At 44.5% G+C, this 9,938-nt stretch overlaps 1 pseudogene; it reads right to left on the reverse strand.

The window, feature by feature from the left end:
• LOC105533224 overlaps window positions 1-9,938 on the reverse strand; it is an 85,290-nt pseudogene that overhangs the window by 55,375 nt on the left and 19,977 nt on the right.

Consider the following 9,938-nt stretch of genomic DNA (forward strand, 5'->3'; position numbering starts at 1 on the left):
CCCTTTTGGAAAGTTGGATTAGAGGACATGAACTGGTGGGAGTCAGGGGTCAGGTTAGCTCTGGAGGGTCTCTGCACATCCATCTGTTTCCTAACCCTGTTACCTTGCCCTGGAGGTCATCTCTAGGGAAGGGGGTGGGGTGCTTTGTGGGGGAGACTTGTGGCTTTGGAAGTCAACACTTGATTGGATCATGTGTTCATTCTCTAGTTGATGTGCAGAGGAAAAAGCTGGAGGACAGGAGCTGCTGCCAGGCTCTAGGAAAATCAGAGGGAGCCCCTGTCATTCTATTCTGCTTCCCAGGTCTAAGCCTACCTTTCTTCTCTTCCTCCTTCCTTCCCTTCTTCCTCTTCCTGAGACATGGATTATATTTTCTCTCTCTTCTCTTCTCTTCACTTTTCTTTTCTTCTCCTCCTCCTCCTCCTCCCCCTCCTCCTCCTCCTCCTCCTCCTTCTTCTTCTCCTCCTCCTCCTCCTCCTCCTCCTCCTCCTCCTTCTTCTTCTTCTTCCTCTCTCTCTCTCTCTCACACACACACACACACACATACAAACAGCCCAGCACCCAAAAGCATGGATTCTAAAGAGGTGGAATCTACAGACAAGGTTCTGGGGGCTAAGTAATATCCAGAAATACCCATTATGAGGCAGAGGAGGGGAGATACGGGAACTTATAACTGGGACTGAAACATATTGACCAGTCAATCAAAAACCCAGGTGACCCCCCTTGCCTCCCCGCTGGGGCAAAAGTCTGCATTTTCTTAGCTCTGGGGGAGAAATCTTGAAGTGTGAGCCTTTCCACCTTCCCTTTCAGGACCCCACTGTTACCTTTTGGTGCCCACTCCTCTTTCCCCTTTTGTATCATCCAAACACTAGGTCCTGTCCATTTTCTGTCCCAGGCACCTGTAGCAGAGCTCAGTTCCTGGAGGCTTGCTTATTTCTGACAATAAATTCACACTGTGTTAATCGTGTTAATGGCCAATAATAGTCCAATGTGTTACTTTTCCCAGGGCCTTTCGAAACACAATGTGTGGTGCACATTATCTAACCCTGGCTCCAAACACAGAATAAATAGCAGACTGGGGTCAGTTTCCTGTGGGACTCCTATGTTGGGGATATTCTCCTTCCTCCTTGGGCAGCCCAGTGGCTGAGCTAAGTCTGATGTGCACTTAGTATCAGAGAAAGGTTAAGTCCTTGGTGCATGAGGCTGGAAATGACTGATGACCTGGAATATGTTGCAAGAGGGTGTGGGTCAAGGACTACTCCCACCCTGTGTGGCCCTCTATGCTTGGCTCACTGACTCTCACCACACTTCTGGTCTCTAGCCTAGGCCCTTGCTGGGGATTCTTCTTTTTTGTTTTTTTTGTTTTTTGATTTTTTTGTTTTTGTTGTTAATTTTTATTTTAGGTTCAGAGGTACATGTGCAGGTTATATAGGTAAACTGTGTGTCACAGGGGTTTGGTATACAGATTATTTCATTACCTCAGTAATAAGCATAGTACCTGATAGGTGTTTTTTCTGATTTTCTCTGTCCTCCCATTGTCCACCCTCAACTAGGCTCCTGTATTTGTTGTTCCCCTCTTTGTGTCCGTGTGTTTTCATTGTTTAGCTCCCTAATACCAGGGTTACCCCTTTCTTTCTGATGGAAAATTTTGTATGCACAAGGACCAAACTGGAAATTGCTTTGTCAAAATTCTGGCGTACTGCGCTTCTAATTAGGCATGTTTCAAATTATTCTGTCATTTTGGTTCCTTTCTTGTCCTCTCCTGATTATTTTGGTATTTCAATCCCTTGACCAATTGGTTAAGCTAGATTCCCTAAATCTCACTTCCCTGTGTGCACATGGACACAGACACCCTACCCTACCCAGCCTACTATACTAGATTGGTAGACTCCAGATTGTCTTCCTGGGAATTCTCTGTGCCAAGCCTGAGAAAGTGCGTTACAATAATTTTATTGATCATACTTATGAGGCAGAGGAGGGGAGATATGGGAACTGATAACTGGGACCAGAAACCAATTGACTAGCCAATCAAAAATAACTATTCGGTTCTCACTAGAGCCTTCTGCTGTCCAGGGTGCTGTGGAACACAAAAGAAATATTCAAAGTGGTCTCTGTCCTCAAAGAATTTTTGAAGAAGATTGACAATTACTGTTTACTTAGAGATTAATTGCTAAGTGTTGTGGTGCTATAAGTTAAAAAGTTGGCAGAACTACAGAGGAGGTGGAACCTAGGGTGGTCCTTGAAGGGTGAATGGAGAACGGGCAGTGGCACATGGGAGTTTGGGCATTGAAGAGCCTGGGCTGACACAGAGGAAGATGTAGGTTAGTGAGGAGTGGGAAACAGGATTGGAGAAGTGGGGCAGGGTCAAATAGGGAGAGTCTTGAAAGCACAAGAGTGGAGGCTGGATTTGATTCAGAGGCAGTAGGGAGTCATTATGGATTCTTGAGCAATGACACATCATGAAGAAAGTGTTTGGAAAGGTTAATCTGGGGTAATATGATTGAAAAAGTGGACAAAAGTAGAGTAGAATCTAGGGAGATGCAGAAGTGATCCGGAGCTGAGGGGGAGGAGCCTTGATCTGGGTTGGTGGCAGAAAGGATGGGGAGTCGGGGATGACCTCGAGACACATTTTTAGAGGTATGAATGTGGGGACTTGTTGATAATCTACTGATGGGGGAGAGGAAATGAAGTCCATGAGGAAACTGAAGTATGTGGGTTGAGGAGCCCAGAGGACTGACAGTGTCTGACTGATGGACAGGTGTGGGCTGGTTGAAGACAGGAACTGGTTTTGCAGGGCAGATAATAATGTTAGCGTTGGACATGAAGCATGGGGGGCGACTCAGGGAAATCCAGGTGGAGTTGTTTTGTCAGCAGTTGGAAATATGAGACCCAAGACAGGAGCATGGCTGGAGGCTAGGGCTGTTGATGTTGATTTGGAAGGTTGGATGCAGCTGAAGTTTTGTGAATGCATCTGCTCTCAGAGGGAAGGAGTAGAGGAAGAAAGGGAGGGGCGCAAGTTAGATTTTGGGGTAGAAATTCTTATTGCAGAAGTGGCAGCAGAGGAGACTTGATCCTGGAGACCCCAGGGAGTCAGTGTGGGCTCTGATGTGATGACAGGCTGCAGACAGGTTGAGCAGGAGGAGTGCTGGGGCATGATGAAAGGAAGACCCTGCGCGCTCCAGGAGCACAGGACTAGAAGAGATGTTCAGAGGAGGGATTTGCAGTGGTGAGTGGGAATCAGCTACTTGCAGAGTTTATCAGTGAAAGGAAAAAGAGGTATGTGCTTAGCCAGAAGGGACATTAGTATCTAGAAAAGGAATTTTTGTTTTTTGTTAGAGTCACAGCAGGTTTGGAGGTGGCAGGGAGAAAATGTGTGGAGATGAAAAACTGAGGAGGCTAGAACGAGTGTAGAGTTTGATACCTGAAGAAATGAGATAAGAATCGGTTTCCTAACAAAAGTAAGAGCTTACCTTTGGTGAGCAGCAGAGAACCCTTTTTCTTTAAGGCGCACAGGAAAAAAAGTAAGAAGATAAATGAAAAGAGAGTGATGTGGAGATATTTTCTACCTCTGTCCTTCTGTTGAGCATTGCTTCTGTGAATCTAGACATTTTCAGTTGAAGTGTTTGCAGTTACTTGGGCTTTGGCCAATCTCAGACTCAACTCTGTGTTTCCAACTCCCCAAACTAGCTCTTCCTGTTGACTTTCTTAATTCTATAAGTGACATCTTCACTCTTCTAGTCATGATATTTAAAACTTTGGTATTGTCTGTGAGGAATCTCTCTCCTCCACAAACCCTGTTGGATTATCTTTCATAGTTAGCCCTTGCTGTTCATCCACAGGGCATGGCCCCAGGACAGGCCCCATATGCCCCCCATGGACTCCTTTCCTGGCCCTCATTCTCATCCCTCGGAAGCTGTTCCCTTAGCCCCACTCTAAGTTGGACCTGCAGACACTTTACACTTCCTAAAGCACTACTTTCATCACACCACTGCTTGCTGCTTGGACCTTCAGTGACCCCCTAGTGCCTTCAGGGTCAAGTGTTGACCTCACAGCTCAGCTCCAGCCAGGCTGCTCTCCACACACTGCCCAAGGGCTCCTGCATTCACAGTCTCCTTGGATCAACCACCCCGGCACCCTCCAAATCCAACACAGTCTTTAAGACTTGAGCCCTACCTTCTTCTGGGAGCTTTCACAGCTCACGATGACAGCCCTTTGAATTACTCACTGTCTGTACTCATTTTCTCACTTCATCGGTATTGTATTGTTATTTAGCCTTTTCATACATGACGGCTTGTCTCCCCCATTGAAGTTATTTGTTCTTTGGAGGTAAGAAAAGGGATCTTTTTAAAACCTTGTGATTAATCAAAAAACATCTCCTCACAATATAAAGCAAACACAGCAGAAATATAAGCAGCTATTGAATCTAAGTGATGGTTTGTTTGTATTCTCTGTATGATTCCTTAAGCTTTTTTCTTAAATAAGAACCCTATCACATCTAGATAGGGAAACTTAAACTGTTGTCATGTCCAGGTCATATAGAAGGGAGATTTTGGAATAACAATCTATGTTTGCACGCAATTCTTTTGAGTAAATATCACCACCCAGTCTGTACATTGCCAGGTACCTAAAAAGGGAGGAGTCTCTTACTTCCTGAGCTTTCTTTTGCAGCAAAGGAAAAATATCTCTCTCTTTTTTTTTTTTTAAGTTATGCTTGATTCTCCAGAGTGTAAACACGATGCTTAATTTAATGCTTATTGTCCCGTTTTGATCTCCTCCACTTTCACCCTTTATGAACTGGACTTTTGGTCACCCCATTTTTCAGGAGCCCTTGGGGGAGTGTTGGGAAGACTTTGTGTTTCTGGAAAGGGAACGTTGTTAATGTTTCTAATGTATTTTTATAGACTATGTCTACTATTAAGATATTTTAGAACGTATCAGTGACCTCCAGACCCCACAGCATGTAAGTGACAGAGCCAAGTTTTGAAGCCAGGCCATATGGTGCCAAAGCCTATCTCCATGCCAGGACACCCTTCTTTTTCTGGGTATCATCCAGCTTTTGTTCGTAACAGTGGCACTAAGTGTCTCTTTATTTCCTAATTCCAAATAAAACCCTCTTGTTTGTTTCACATGTATTTCTAGACAAGGACATTTATTTTTAATTTGAAAGCTTCCTTCAAAATGAAATAATCTAATTTTCTAAATATGTTTTCAAGAACAGTATGTGGCTACATCTTTTTAAATCCCCAATTTTCAGGAGGCCATGTCATTTTTTAACATAGTTGTTACAGTAACAGTCAGGGGCTGAGGTTTGGTGTGAGTACCTTTGTTTTAGGTGCCATCTCTGCTGGCTGTCAACAGGTGACTGATAGGCTGAGGGGCAGCACTGTAGTGAGTCCACGCGCTCCACACGGTACAGCTGAGGACACCAGGAGTAGACCACATTCTACGGCACAAGTGCTTGTCGTAAAGAAGCAGACTATTTATTTAGAACAACAGAAGAGCAGTTATTTTACTTTCTAAGACTTGCTGCCTAAAGGGTGGATGACGACCTGGAAGCAAGGGCATCACCTGGGAGCTTGTTAGAAATGCAGGATCTCAGGCCCCCTCCTTGCTGAATCAGAATCTGCATATTTTTAAAAAAAGCCTCAGGCAATTCATTTGCACATTTTTAAAAAGCTGTTTTAAGCCTGTGAGCGTGTGTTTGTGTGTGCTTATTTCCTTTACTATTTCTATGAAAGGACATCCTTTGTCACTTAGGTTAAACATTCTGCCTTAGACTTGTGTGGCCTTCTGTAGGCACCTAACTCCTTTGAGCTTCGGTTTTTCTTCTGTTAAATGAAGAAATTGGACCAGATAAACTCTGTGGTCTATCTCGGTTCTATAGTTTTAGTAAAAATCCCTAAGCAACAGAGCTTTGTAACAGTTTATTGCTTCTATTTAAAGCCACCTTTGGGCATTTACACATTTTTAGCCCTGTCTGCTTTATCCTATATCCAACTGCTAAAACCCAGTCTTCCAGAATGTGACCTACAGCCGCTTCCATCAGACTCAATTGGAGACATTGTGAAAATGCAGATTCCTGGGCCACAGCTTAGCCTTCCTGAATCGGAGTCTCTGGGGACAGGTCCTAGAAATCCACATCTTTCACCTCTGCGTTAGAGTGCAGGTATTAACATTTTCTTGCCACTTTCTAAATAGAAAGATCTCTAGGGGTTTTCTTCTCTCATTACTTTCTCTTGTTTTTTAAATTCATGTGCTCCCTTGGTGCCTTAGACAAATGGAGGCCCAGTGGAAGAAAGGAGAATGCTGCGAAAGGAAGCTAGTTTGGAGAGGGGAGACATTGACTTCGTGGTAACAGCCGATGATTTGAATGAAATTGTCTAGAAAACATACCAGGCTGTGGTACTGAAGTATACGTAGAGAACTGGTGAGCTATGGGTTTGTGGGTGCCCTGATGTATGTAGGATTGGGAACCTGGTCACCTCAGAGCACTGAGGGATGTAAAGGAAAAAGAATGAAATACATTTAAGTGTAAGAACACATGTCTGAATAAGGCAGCAGAATCTTCCAGGCAGTGGGAGGAGAGAGCTAGCTGCACAGAGGACCTAAGGGTTCAGCTTCAAGGACTGCTCAGAGTTAGAGGGTGGGAGGAAAAGAGGAGTTAGTGAGTCCTCCCAGGAGAGCTTGGAGAGGCAGAGGAGAGTGAGAACAGCAGGAGAGAAGAGCATGGAGGTGGTCAGACACTATATGCCAGTCAGTCTGTCTCCAGAAGGACTCGTGCACTTGGAATGAGAGTTTAGTGTCTTTAATCATGTCATGGCAGCCAGATTATATGTGATTAAAGAGGGGCAACAGGAAGAGGAGCAGAGGAGGGGAGGGTGACGGGGCCTGTGATTGTGGTGATGTACTACTCACACTTTTGCAGGACAGGGGAAACACTGGGTCATTTCGAGGGAAGCGGTCTCCTCGGTGGAGGGGTGGGTATTCACCCTTGGTGCCTGTACGGTGCTTACAAGGTAGTGCTTGTGAGGTTGCCAGCTCGGGAAGGAAGTGATGTGGGTGCGATGGGGGAAGATGGTTGGTAAAGACACAAACATTCTCGGCCAGTTGGCAAACATTGGGAGCAGCAAGCTGGAGGCAAACAGATGTCAGTATTTAGCAAGATGTTAGAACATTTTGGAAGCAAGAAGGCCCTTCTTTCAGCTCACTTCCAGGAGGGATTGGTAATTTTCTTCCTCACTTGAACTTTGTCAGCTACTTAACATAATTCAAACACACTGTAGCTATATATGGCAGATGGTCAACTTCTCTGGGGAGCTTAGATCACGGGCACCATCAGGTCAATTCAACAAGCATGTCTCGAGGGTGTTCCATATGTAAAGCACTGACTTTGGCTAGTAGGGATCAAAAAGGCTGGGCCTGCCCTTTAGGAGACATGGTTCTGAACGTGTGTTGCTTTCCAGTTAGTTCGGTTAGTTAGCAGAAATCAGGGAATTTTAAGTTGGTTAGCAGCCATCAGGGAATTTTAAGCAAAGAAAAATATGCACTTTAGTGCCACTAACAAGACAGAGAAGGTGATTTTAGAGAACTGTTAGAATTCAGTTAATTTTGACCAACATTTTTCAATTGATTGAGGTCTGATGGGCCCCATGTTAAGGATTGAGGATACGGAGATAAATATGATGGCTTTGTCCTCAAGGAGTTCAGAGTCTAGCAGGGGAGGCAACCAAGAAGGCATAATTACAGCTTATCCTACACATCCTGCAATGGGGTCACCATTGGATGCTAAGGAAGCATAAACCAGAGGGACTGAGCTCAGGAGATGATTCTGATTAAGCCTTAAAGAATAAGTAGGAGTTTAAACTGCTGAGAGACTAAAAAAAAAAGGTAAATGAGATGATGTGATTCCTCTCTGGCAGCCATTTAGAGGCAGGGCATGTAGTTTTGGTTTGTAGAGGTCTGCTAGGGACTTTCAGGGCTTTTAGCTCCTGAAGATCAGGCAGGGCACCTTGGATGACATCTTCTCTGTGCTCTTCTTCCACTTCTCTCTTCCTTGTTTTTCTTTGTTACTCAGAGAGGTCTGAAGCAATAAGGAAAGCAACAGTAACTAAGGCCCGTTCCCCTTGCTGACCTCCAACAGCACACACTGCCCACCCAGAGTTGAGGAGGAAATCTAAAGGTTTTTGAGAGGGTGCCCAAAGACACCCTCTGGCCATTGTATGAGCAGATTATCTGGGCACTGAGGAAGAGAATGGGGTATGTCTGTTAGGACAGCTTTTTGGTTTGGGGTTGAGAATCTCAAAGGTGTCTCTTTGCATCTGGAATGGCCCAGCCTTGCTTTTCTTTCCAACTTGATACCCCTTGAGCTACACATACATTGTTTCCAGAACAGGAGTATTCAGACAAAAACAAGGACAAAATGTTGACCCCTCAAAATTTCCTCCCCTCTTGGTGAGACTTCTCACCCCAGGATGACCCCCCCCATCCCTGTCTTTGGGAGCTTGTCCACCGTTCCCCCTTCCCTGAGTAGCTGACAATGGACACAAGCAGTGCTGTCCTGTGTGTGTTGTTTACTTGTGTCTCTCACATGGTCTTGGCTGCAGTGGGGCAGGAGCTACATTGGGAAGATGGGTCTTTTCCACTCAGGAAAGACTGCTTTGTACTAGATTTATACCAGAATTGAGTGGAAGGAGTTCTGGAGTAAGAGAGAAGGTTTCTCAAAGACTAAGAAGGAAAAGCATAGCAAGGAGCATACGGCATTGTGATGATAGGGCCGGGTGCTGATGTGGCTTCAGCAGCAGCATATGAGCTAACACTGCAACAGTTTCAGCAAGATGAGCCCAGCCCTGTGCAAGGAGGATGTGTGAATTCAGAAGAGTTACATATTTTTGGGTGAAGTTAGGGAAATTTGAGTATAGGTTGGTTATTAGATTATATTCAGAATTATTATTAATTTTGTTAGGTGTGGTAATGATATTGTAGCTGAGTGTCCTCATATTTAAGAGATTCATACTGTAGTATTTATGGGTGAAATGTCAGGATGTCTCTAATTCACTTAAAAATAATTCAGCAAAAGTGATGAAGCAAATATGGCAATAAGCTAAAAAGAAGAGTACAGGCTCTGAAGTCAGACTGCATGGGCCCAAATCCTGGCATTTTCTCCTCTTTAAAATGAGATGAGATAATAAAGGTTCCTACTGCACAGAGTTATGTGAAGATGGAATTGGGTAACATGTGGAATGCTTAGATCAGTATCTAGTCCATAAATTCTCAACAACTGTTGTATTATTATTACTAAAAAGAAACCACCTCAAGAAGTTGAGATTTCAAGCTCAGACTGTGGCTGAGAGAGAACATAACTTTTCCGGAAGCCAGTCAGAGACATCCAACTCAGCTCACCTTCCAGTTTTGGTGAGTTTGGTGGGATCAGGAGTAGAGCTGGGCTTGATGGGGATCCAGGATCCCTGATGACACCCTTTTCCCTGGGAGGGTGGCCTGAGTGTTGTCAGGGAGAGGGGCAGCGGATCATCTCCCAGAAGAGATATTGAGTCATCAGGCTAGGTGGGAGAGCATATTAGACAATGACATGAACGTCATGTTGTGTTGCTTATCTATGCTCAGAACTCAGCGTTCTAGCCATTATGATTTGTTTTCTTTCTGTGTTGCACAAGAAATTTTGCAGGTAGGGATGAAGAGGGCTGTGGAGAAAAGAGAACTCAGCTTCTGTCTGTAAATTCCACTGCACCAGAGAGAGTCCTCAATGTGCTGAGTTGCACTGTATAGAGATTTTCAGAGTGACTCAATTGTTCAAAGATGACACTAGTGTGAAAATGGGTTCATTAGATGTACCAGTCAGGGCTTTGTCAGGAAACAGATGGCCCAGCCATGCTGGGTAACCCGAGGACGGTTTAATGAAGGGACCCTTTTTTTTTTTTTTTTTT

This window comes from Mandrillus leucophaeus, unplaced genomic scaffold (assembly GCF_000951045.1).
Source record: "Mandrillus leucophaeus isolate KB7577 unplaced genomic scaffold, Mleu.le_1.0 Scaffold123, whole genome shotgun sequence".
Lineage (NCBI taxonomy): Eukaryota > Metazoa > Chordata > Mammalia > Primates > Cercopithecidae > Mandrillus > Mandrillus leucophaeus.